Here is a 12,403-nt window from a genome sequence, read left to right as displayed (position 1 = left end):
GTGAAAATGTATTGAGTTTCCCTCCATGTAGAATGGTGTTAGCTATGGTCTCGCTATAAACTGCTTTTTACCATGTCGACATATATTCCTATATTTCTAGTCTCTGTGGTACACTTATTATGAAGGAATGTTGGATTTTTTTTTTTTAAAAAAAGCTGAAAATTGATCTGTGACAAGATCTAGCTATACCACTCTTGGTCATATACCCAAATGATTATAAATCTTTTTTTTTTTTTTTTTTTTTAATTTTTATTTTGCAATACAATTCAGTTCTACATATCAGCCACAGATTCCCTTGTTCTCCCCCCTCCCGCCCCCCTCACCTTCCCCCCAGCCCGCCCCCCATTCCAATCTCCTCCAGGGCAAAGCCTTCCCCACAGACTGAGATCAACCTGGTGGACTCAGTCCAGGTAGGTCCAGTCCCCTCCTCCCATGCTGAGCCAAGGGACCCTGCATAGGCCCCAGGTTTCAAACAGCCAACTCATGCAATGAGCACAGGACCCGGTCCCACTGCCTGGATGCCTCCCAAACAGATCAGGCCAATCAGCTGTCTCACCCACTCAGAGGGCCTGATCCAGTTGGTGACCCCTCAGCCATTGGTTCATATTTCATGTGTTTCCGTTTGTTTGGCTATTTGTCTCTGTGCTTTATCCGACCTTGGTCTCAACAATTCTCTCTCATATAAACCCTCCTCATTCTCGCTAATTGGACTCCCAGAGATCCACCTGGGGCCTAGTCATGGATCTCTGCCTCCAGATCCATCAGTAGTTGGATGAGGTTTCTAGCACGACAATTAGGGTGTTTGGCCATCCCATCACCAGAGTAGGTCAGTTCAGGACTGATTATAAATCTTACTAGACTAAGGATTGGCTGATTCCCCGTGGGAGACCTTTACTTGGGAAATGTGGGGATGGGGGGTGGGTTGCAGGGGAAGGCTAGGGGTTGGGAAGAAGGAAAAGGGGGGATCTGTGGTAGGTATGTAAAGTGAATAGAAAATTTCTTAATAATAATTTTGAAACTCTTACTAGACAAAATGCTTGTATGTCCATCAACTGGTAAGTAGATACTAAGAATGTGGAAACATTTACACAGTAGACTAGTATTCAGCTGTTATGTAATTAAATTTAAACCTTGAAGGTAAATGGTTGAAGTTATAAAAATCATCCTGACTGAAGTAACCCAGAACCCAAAAGACAGATATTTCAAGTTTTCTCTTATATGTGCATGTTAATTGTTAGGGCTTAGGAGTGTGTGCTTCAATACAAATATCTACAGAGCTTAGGTAACTAGAAAGAGACAAGGGAAGAAGGAAGATATCTTTCAATGAAGGGGAAATAGAATATAGTGTTATAAGGAGATACTGGAATAAGAGGATTAAGTAGGGTAAGATGGGAATATAGGGTAGAAGAGGAATACGGAGAGAGACCACTAACACTACGGGACATTTGAAAGGCTGTATTGAAAGCTAATACTTTAGATACTTCCCCAAATATATAAATATAAGAAAGGAAGTTAAAAGGAGTCACCATATAATGGGGGAAACAATACCACATCTAAGTTGCATTTTGCTTAGATGTTAGCTAAAGTGCTCTGATAGACCCCTTAGAATATCGCAGCTTATTGTCAAAGCTATTAGTTACTTTGCAAAGCCTGAAGGTAAGGCCTTATTGCTGAAAGCAGAGCCTTCTTATGTTATCAAAGTGAGGGAATAGAGCTGGTAGCCGACTAGAACCTTCACTACTACCTAATAGTATTTGTGGTGCTAGAAGACACTGTGCACTCTATTGGAGGAGAAAAGTAAGTATTAAATTCACCCAGATATAAATCCTATGACCTACAATAGCAACCTTCTGGCAAGATATACTGATACACTAGTTGTATATTTGTTATAGGAGCAACAAGCGACCCTTTGACTATATTTAAGATTGACTCCATGACGTGGAACCCATCACTAACACTGCTAAAGTATTCAAGAACCAGGGAGTAGATAAGAAAATGGGCCTAAGGGAAAATTGCTACTATTATGCTGATAAATAAATGTAGCAACAAAATGAGTCCTAATGAAATATTTTTTATAACTATAGATCAGAAAATCTCAATTTTCATCAGAAAAGTGTCTTCGTGCAATAGATACTGGTTCACAAGGACTCACAATTGGACAATGTGCAGAAAGTGAGAGACTTTATCATATAGCCCTGAAATTTATGTCTTTATAAAAAGTCTCCCCTGAAGGACTTAGAGATCTATGAAGAAGAGATCACAGGCATAAAGTGGCAGCAATAAATGGTGAATGACTCAAAAACAAAAAACAAACAAATAAACAGCAATTTATAGACACAAGTCTGAGATATATGAGTTCTTAAAGACTATAGCAGCATAAACAAGAACTACACACAGATTGATAACAAAATTCCAGCACTGGGAAGGGTGAGTATACATGATATCATGCAGCTAACCAAGAAGCTCCCTACTTGAAAAAGATCATTTTCTCCAGTGGATTGTCACTGGGTATATCAACAATACTTCAGGAAAGTCCACAAGCACCTGTGGCAGTTGACCAACACAAAATATATTTCACCTATTTTTGTTTTGTTTTGTTTTGTTTGTTTGTTTGTTTGTTTGTTTTTGTGTGTATTTTGTTGTAGTTATTTATATATATTTTTTTTTTCATTATTGAGGATTTGTCTGTTCTTTTGTTTTGATTGTTGTGTGTGTGAGTGATACAGAGAGAGAGGCAAGTAGATGAAAGAGAGAAAGGGAAGGAGAAAGAAAGGGGGAAAGAGAGAAACACTGAGGAAGAGAAAGGTAAAGAGTGAGAGAGGAAGGAGAAAAAGGGAGAAGGAAAGAGAGAGGCAGAAAGAAAGAAATTAAGGAGAGAAAGAGAGTAAGAAATAAAGAAAGGGAGAGAGAAACAACATTAAGTTGGTTGGCTAGGTAGCTGGCGATGAGCTAGGGAAGAATGAGGAGGGGAGGTCTATTATTATCAAATAATAATGCATAACATTTTAAGTAATGTGTTTTCAACATAAACAATGAGTACCTTACAATATGAAATTCAGAATACATGTAGTTGTGCATTTTCTGTCACAAAATATACTAAGCCATCATTTAATTGACAGAAGGAAATGACCCAAGCATTAAATGCTCTTTTCAACATGTTTGAAGAAGTTTTAGATATTTAAGTAGGTAATGTATTTCATTTTTGTATTAAATTTTTCTAACAGAGTATAAAGTTGGCAAGTTGTTTGTCATGTCTCTTTTATATCAATGTTTCCAAGGTATTAAAAATCTCATTCATTAAATCTAAACTCAGATTAATACCCTTTTCATTAGTTACAGGACATAATATAAAGAAATCTCAGGCTGACAATTATATATGATTAAATATAACTAAACAAATTAACCTGTCAGAACTGACTGAAGAAGACTGAAGAACTGACTGTTCTTCCATTTCTCATGGCATTTTTTTCCTCCCTCCATAAGGAAGCAAGCAGGGTACTGTTATATCTCTGTTGGGTAACACTTAAGACAACAGGTGCATTGGAGTTCAGAGTATGGCTCTGTCTTTGAAAAGTTCAGCGACTTTAGGGGATTTACAGTATATACTTAGGCTATTGTTTTCTCATATATCAAACAGAAAAAATCATAGTGTCATCCTCTCCAAGTTCCAAGGTCTAGTGAGTAAGCAGCAATGCATTTGGAAGAGGGGTTGTAGTTCATACCAGTGTAGAAGGGTATATACCATTATTGCTTGTTTACTTAGTTAAGGTCTTAATAATAGTGTACCTTGTACATGCTTTCCTGTAGCCCATAGTAGATTCAGTCAAAAAATGAAGGTATGATGCATTTGATAGTGTTTATTCATGAAATTTATATTTACTAAGGACATTTTATGGCTGTGAACCCATCAACTGCTATAACGCATGACCTCATTACCTTCACATAATAACTGATATTCTGAAAGTGCTGATAGCAAAACATAGGAAGTACATGTCATCTTACAAGCAAAAGTAAGGAATTTCTGAATAAGACTCCAGTTGCAAAAAGAATAAGCTCAGAAATTGACAAATGAGACCTGAAACTAAAAACCTTCTGCACAGCAATGAAAACTGTCATTCAAATGAATAGAAAGCCTACAGAATGTGGCAAAATATTTTCTGTCTATTCTACTGAAAGAGAATTAATATCTTAAATATATAAGGAATAAAAAAGAATAACTTAAATATCAAGAAAAAATGTCTAGTTAGGAAATGACCAACGGAAGCAATCAGAAGAAACACAAAAGTTTGAAAAATACATTCAAAAGTGCTGGCATGGATGTAGGGAAAGTCTAAACTCCACACACTGTTAGTGGGAAGGTAAACCAATACAGAAACTACCATAATAAACCTAGAGTTTCCTCAAAACAGAAAAAATAGAATTCCCATGCGGCCCATCTATACCACTCCTGGGAAAACACCCTGAAGATTGTATATCGTACTACAGAGACACTTGTACAACCGTATTCACCACTGCTCCAACTACAAAATAGAATAAACCAATTGTCCATCAACTGACAAATGGGTAAGGAAGATATGGTATATATGTAATAGTATGTTCTTTAACTGTAACGAGAAATGAAATAGTAAAATTTATGAGTAAGCAGATGAAACTGGAAAAATACGTGGAGCTATGTTGTAAAAGCCCCAAAAGAAAAATGCAAGGTGTTATTTCTCATATGTGGATACTAACTTCAAATCTTTAATGTGTTTAGCTGAAGATCACTTGGAAACTTGGAAACAAGAAATGACCCAGTGTTGAGGGGTAAAATATAGGGAGGTCAGATAAAAGAAAAAAAAAAGTGAAATGAAGATAGAGAGGGGGCAGAATTCTGCACAGAAATGTTCAGGTAGATAGTGGGCGATAGAGATGGAGAAATCAGGAGAGGCTGGGAGAAGGTTGACCAGATGGTGTATGTATTCATGAAGAAGCTATTAGAGACTCTATGAATTTGCAGCACAAGTGAAAACATATTTAAGAAAATGCTATAAGTAGAATGTGTGTAATAATGAACATGTGTGGGATGAGGGCAGCTACAAATTTAAGTGCTTATAAAGAATTAGGGGTAGAGAAAAGAATGGGTAGGAGGTTGGTCAAGCAAAACTAAAGTGAAAGCAAATATGTTCATAATCTGGCTCATAGAAAGTGGCATCCTCTGCTTTCCTAAGGGTTAAGTCCTATAGAACTGAGTTCCACACTGCGCCAAATCATGTTTGTTAATAAAATCACAATAATAGTCTACTAAGATATTGCCATGACAAGGGTACCAATTTTATAAGATGAAATGAATAAGCCAGAAAAGTAAATAAAATAGAGTAATAAATTCATGCTGACATTTTTGAGTCACATAATTCAAAATTGCATATAACATCCCATACAGTGCTTTGGACAGTTTTAGTACAATGGATAACCCCACAACCAAAGATACTGAGTATGAAGAACAATATATTTCCTGTAAGTATATTTTACTAACTAGGCACATTTTAGAAAAATGGTCCTCCTTTAAATTAATTAATTCATAAATATTAAATTAATGCAAAGAAACATTTATAAGACCTTGGTAAGATCATTGCTTGATCCCTAGGTTTGAATGGCTCTACAGAGAACATTTTTTAATCGTAGGTTGAAAATGATTATTTGCTTACAACAATAGAGCCGTTAGGGTACTTGTTGGATTATTTGTATTAATTATTTAGTGGTTATTCCTGAAATGTGCTAGATTTTCAGTTTAATAATTAATTATAGGACGGCTTCCATAGGTGTCTTCAAACTAACCCAACCAACAAGGTAGATGTGTCAGGAAATTTCACCTAAGCTGCCAGGAGGAAGCAATCATCCACATAGAAAATAGCACACCAGAGATCCTAGATATAAGACAACTTCTACAAAACATGTAAGAAATATTTTTATAAGTTATGAATCTATTACAAATGGGATCTTATTTTCCACTTCAAAGCAGCTTTTGTATATCGCAATTCTAGAACAAAATTAACTTTAGAAACATAAATCTCACTCACAAAAAAAGAAGCACAAATCTTTAAAATACTGCACTGTTTCCTTTCAGAACCAGTTGTCATGCATTTCAAAATAAGCACTGAGTAAATCCTGCATTGCTTGTTCTGAAGAGAAAGGAACACACTAAATGCCACTCTCTGAGTGATTTGTGTTTAATTAAAGCAGATTAATGTGATTTTTCTCTACATAAAGAAGATACCTTTATTCTCAGAGGTATGCTGCTTCCACTTTTAAACAATTTTATTTTAATAAATGATGACATTTATGTCATGAATATTCATATTTTCATAAATTCACAGTATGAAAAATACATGACACACCAGATTGGTGCATGTAAGTAGTTACTTAAATAAAAACTGTTGTCATTATTTATATAGTCTTATGTGGGATTTTCACATCTTGAGTCATAACTTACTAGCTTACAGTTCGTAGGCAACTTAGTAGTCACTGCATCTATAGAAGTTATTTCAGGCCATGCTAGATAGTGGAAAAGAAAACTAACTATGTACTTTTCATTTTTAATGTAAATAGTATTGGCACATTGATACAAGATTGCAAGATTAAAAACTCCAAATACTTAACAGTTACAAACCTAAGACTTATTTCCATTTCCTTATAAGCTATACTTTATAGCTATGTTTTCATTTTTCTTCTTTTTTTGTTTGTTATCTAATGATTCTTTGGCTGAACTACATAATTTGAGTGTACTACTAGAGAAAGATAATATTGTGTAGGAAATATATTTGAACCACATCTTCAATGTATACAGCCCAAGTGTCAAATTATACAAAATAAGATTCAATAGTATCTTCAATTAAGACGCAACTGGACTTCTCTCTGTAATAAAAGATTCTTATATAAATTGACATATTAAAGATATTTATTTCATGCTAATAGAAATGACATTTAATAATGCTAGGCACTAATATTTGAAGAATGTTCTGTTTAGTTTCTGTCTACTTCAGAGAAGTAAAGTCATCTAAGAAGAAGGAACTTCAGTGGAACAAAGGCCTCAATTATATTGGCCTGTAGACATGCTTGTGAGGCATTCTGTTTCATATATATATGAAATGTTTTATATATAGTGTTTCATAGACATAAAACAAAACTCTATATAATGTTTTGCATTTATACATATATAGCATTTTATATATTTATATGTAACATATTTATGGAAGAATGTAGAAAGAGTTTGAGGAGAGGGAGTAGGTCCAAATTGTATACATTGTATACATGTATGAAATTCTCAAACAATTAAATATATGCTAACAAAAAGAATGAAAAGCAATGCAAGATTTGAAAAGCAATATTGATAATAAAAAATCTTGTCATGTAATAATTATATCCTAAATATACATTTTTCTAAGCAAATCTAAAAATGCCTTTTATGTTGACTAACTTACCATATTAAAAAGAAAGAGAAAAATAGATTTTTTTCAGAAGGACAGAGACCAATTTGGAAGTTGGAGTTCCATAGTCTCATTATGAGGTCTAAGTCACAATGACTCCAATGATGACAGTGTTTTCAAGGACTCACTATGTCATTCACAACTCAGTTACTATGGTATTGCAGAACATAAATTAGTCGAGTGTCATTCAAATTTACATTTTAATGGAGTAGCCAAACTTTACAGATGCCATCTTTCTGTATTTATATTATTTATATCATGCATATTTCAATCATTAAACAGGACACATCATAGTTGTAATACTTGATGAAAAGATGGTAATTGTTTTTGAGTAATACAGCTCCTTGCCCCCCACCTCAGCTCTGTAGAAGCACACAGGTTCACAAACTGCCAGGTTTGTTCACAAATCTTTCAAAGATTTGTAATCTTGGTGGCTGAAATAATGTCTAACAAATATTGAACAATTATAGGATAGTTGTTTATTGAGCCAACACGAATATATTACTAAGTTTATGAATAATATGTGGCACTCATTATTCTTACATTGGTTAATTATTTTTATGTAACAAGGTGAAAGTGAAATCTGTCTGCAGTATAGAACAAGATATTAGTATGTATTATTCAGAAACAAAATTACAAAATTATTCTCAAATAAAAGTTATTTAGAAGCAAGTGGCTTAATGGGTGAATATTTGCAAAGTTGGAAATGAGTTGTTTTCTCTCCTTTAAGTTCGTGATGGGGACTGTTCAAAGACACATGATGAAATAATAATTTACATATTGAGCATATATGTGTGTTGCTATTATTGTGTGACGCTTTCTGAATGCTGGGGATAGAGTACTTTAGAACAGAAATTGTGTCCTTATTCTCATGATGTTGATATTCTTTTAGTGGCTGTGCTTATTTGTGCCATGTAACATCTCACTAAGAAGTGAAGAAACCATTTGAGAAGTATACTTACCTTTGCACTCGCTTTGAAGAGATGGAATTCAGCAGTTCTTTCCAGTGTCCTAATTTGTCTCAGCAGTTCAGAGTGGAAGAATGTTTCCTTCCTTCAGATAGGAGTGAGGACAACTTGATATATGTACTTAGAATCTGGTGCCACTTTTACATAGACAAAATGAGCTGGGGCACACCTCCCTCCATTTGAAAATTTGTATTGAAGGCTGAGAAGATTTATTCTAAATAAGTATCTTGCTCACTCATGCATATGAGAAGGCATTTTGTAAATTTAGAACACATCATATACTTTAGACTCTGACTTAGAAATAAAATGGAAACTTCGAAGTGTATTCCCTATTTAATTTTATGTTGAGGGAGAAGAAAGCCAATTCCTTTCTTCCCTAGACAGCAACAGTGGTTTCTCATCCTGATCTCAGAGGCAGGTGCTTGTGCATGCCTGTCATCTGTATAAAGGACCTTCCATTTCAGGCCAGGTGACAAAATGAAAGTGTAAATGTCTCCTTCAATGCCTCTCGCATGCTTCAAAAAGAAGAACCTGTGTGTTAACTCAGTAGGGTGTGCGTCTCTCCAACACTTTTCCAACACATTTCTTTCATTCAGAAGAAACTCCTTTTGGACATAACGGCTGCTGAGAGAAAAAGCAGGCTCTCCTGAAAAACCAATTGTGGGCTGCGTTTATTTACTTACTGTATAAATCCACATTTAGCCTGGCTCTCTGAGTGTCGGTGCAGACGACAAATACAGCAGCTAAATTTACCACATGCTCTTCTGCAGTGGACACCTTCCAAGTAGCTTTGAAGAACTTATCTCACTGGCTTCTCCACAACAACAAGAAAAAGCATCCTTCCTAGACACACGCTCTACTTGGCTTACAGATACATGAGATGACTCCACAATTTAAAAATATGTAGCCAACTGAAAGAAAAGGTGTTTTCAAATTCAGGATTTGAGAACTGAGAGCTTGGCTTGTTTGGCTGCCAAATGTGAGCATGAGAACACTTCACAACTAAAGAGGCTTATTTTTTTTTTCAATGGCCTTAAACTAACTGTGGAAAGAATTATATAATTCCATCTCTTAATAATAAGTCAGAAGTAGTTCTTAGTAGTAATCAGATGTATCTAAAATGAGTATGTCCTAAATTATTTTTTCATAATTGCAAACACAATAAAAACACAATTTTGTTAAAATTCCCAGGAACAACAAAGCAAATTGATTTTTCTTTTGCTGGCTGCCATTCATACGAGCAGGAAGAGCTGTGTGTTGCTGGGGGAATGCATCATTATACATCCTTGCTGCCAGGACTTCTGCAGCTGCAGCCTTTCATCAGGGATTTGAACTCTACCTTGTGCCATGACTGATACTACAACACATTCAAAGTCACTGACAGTCAGATTCGAATGAGGAGTCGGCTCCACCTGGCAGTAGATAAAGTGGCAGAACTGTTCCTGTAGGATAACTAATAACGTATGGAAACATAAGAATATACATACTTTTTTCCCCAAATGGGTTGAGTAACTTGGAAATCTGGAAGCTACCTAGCCATCTCTCATACCAGCTGCTATTTTGAGAGGAGTCATAGGAGCCTCGATCCATTATAAGATAACATAGAGCTAGATAAATGTGAATTAGAATTATAGGAAAGAAAGCATGGACCAGCAGTGGGACTGATGGAAAAGGAGAAGAAGGGACCATCAAATTGCATTAGGAAGGAACTAAATCCAGAGATCTGTAACCTCCAATGCTGGAAATTACTCACAGAGGGATGAAATTTCTTCAGATCTCAGGAACCTCCACGCTATGCAGCCTTCTTTGGCATTGCACTGATTATCGTGTTTTTAGTGTAAACAAACACTGAAAGTTATAGGGGAAGCAGAGCATTGCTGTACTACAATTCTTTTCATTGTTCTTTTCAATTTAACACCTAAATCCTGATTTAGCACAATTGTTGTGGTAAACTTGCTCATCCTTCCCTTTGGCACACACTTCATCCATTGTCATGTCATGTAGTAAACACAGTTTTTAAGTACCTACGATGCATTCCACATATTGTAATGTAATAATTTATCTTTATAAAGTAGATATGTAAAGGAAAGTGATGCTAATAAGAAATATACTAGGTAAATACATATTTTGGTTTCCGTTTTCAGTGAAAGAGACAATATGAAAAAGTCATTATGTTGCGATAGGGGAATTAGCAATTTTGCTATGAGAATTATTTTAGCAATGATTTAAAAGCAATTATGACAATTCCATATGAGTATATACTGCATCCTGATTACAGTTATACATGTTCTCCTGTATCCCCACACATACTTTTCCTACCCACCTCTGGTAACACCCATCCTGCTCTGAGTAATATGAGCCCACTTCCTTCTCACTTTCACATATTCTGTTTTATTTTGTTTTTGTTCTATTTCCTACTGAGTGCAACCATTGTTGCCAGCATGAACATAGTTGTACAGCTATCGGCTAAAACATGGGGGAACTCATGATAGATACAGAATTGAAGACAATAACTCTACCTTTTGAAGAAGCCATCAACTACCAAAGAGTGTTGCAGTTTTAATGAAGATCTGCACAGGATAGGGATTGCAATGTCCCCTGTATCATGATGCAAGGTTATAAGCTTTTTATACCTTGCCATGTGACCAACCCATACAGTGTGTATTTCCTCAAACTGGAAAGATTGTCGCACATAGATGCAGCATCACAGAGTCCTGTGCTGTGCATTGTGTCATGTTACAAACTATGCAAAATAGATTATTTAGGTGAGATTAAATGTGTCATTCAGAGACTGCTTGGAATCTACCCGAATAAAACAGAGGAGATAATATTTAAACAAAGAGTTGAAGGACATCATTAGGTGGATAGTTGATGGATGGTCTCAGGTGAAGAGATACACAAAGAAAAGGTATCTCCAGAGAGTTTAGCTGATGATTAGTCAAATTTGGCTGAATCAGAGTCCAAACTATGATGAACAGTAGAAACCAGAGAACCTGAGGATTTGTCAGATCTTATATATTTTAGATTTTAATTAAAATCAGGAATGAATTTGGATCACTGGATACTTTTCAGCAAAAATACTGACAAAGTTTGACTTAATTAATGTATCGTTTTCAGTCCAGTATGGAGGAGAAAATATGGGCAAGGTTAAGGGAGCTGAAGAAAGGAATAAAAATAAAATATGCATACACAAACAAATCTAAAAATATGTAAAGAAAAAAAAACTAAGGAAATTCAGAGTTGGAGAAAATTGTGTGTGGTACCCAAACGAGTATCAGTTGTGATTTAAACTATGTACATTTCTTTGGAATTTGTCAGTATTATTTAAACTCTGAATATTTATGAGTAATGTTTTTTAAAAAAATCTCTTTAGTGTATGTGAGAAAAAAATTAGAGAGTCCTTAATTTTGGTGACCAATGTGGGAGATTCCCTCAGCTTTAGAAAAAAGGGCTGTTGGATTCCTGTAGATGACTTTCTTTTTTAAAATACTTTTATTTTATAATTAACTGAATTTCACATATCAGCCACAGATTCCCCCGTCCTCCCTCCTCCCACTCCCAGCCATCCCCCCCCCCCAATCCAGCCCCCATTCCCACCTCCTCGGAGGCAAGGTCTCCCTGATGACTTTCTAATCATTAAATGAGATAAAATCACCAAGAACATTAGGAGAAAAATGAGAATGAGAAGAAACTTTAAAATGTGCTGGAGAGATGTTTAAGAACAATGGTTGCTCTGCTTGGGGACTCTGATTCAATTCCTAGCTTCTTCCTAATAGCTAACAACTGTCTGTAAATTCATTTACCGAGGACCCATGTCACCCTCTCCTGACCTCTGTGAGCACTGAATGCATGCGGTTCACAGAATTATAGTCAGGCAAAATGACTGTATATATAAAATGAAATAAAATTTTAAAAAAGCAAGCATATAAGAAAAGAACCTGAAATATAAGTGAGAAGGGTACAGGGTTCCTA

This window comes from Peromyscus eremicus, chromosome 11, assembly GCF_949786415.1.
Source record: "Peromyscus eremicus chromosome 11, PerEre_H2_v1, whole genome shotgun sequence".
In the NCBI taxonomy this organism is placed as follows: Eukaryota; Metazoa; Chordata; class Mammalia; order Rodentia; family Cricetidae; genus Peromyscus; species Peromyscus eremicus.
Note: the sequence above shows the minus strand (reverse complement) of the source record.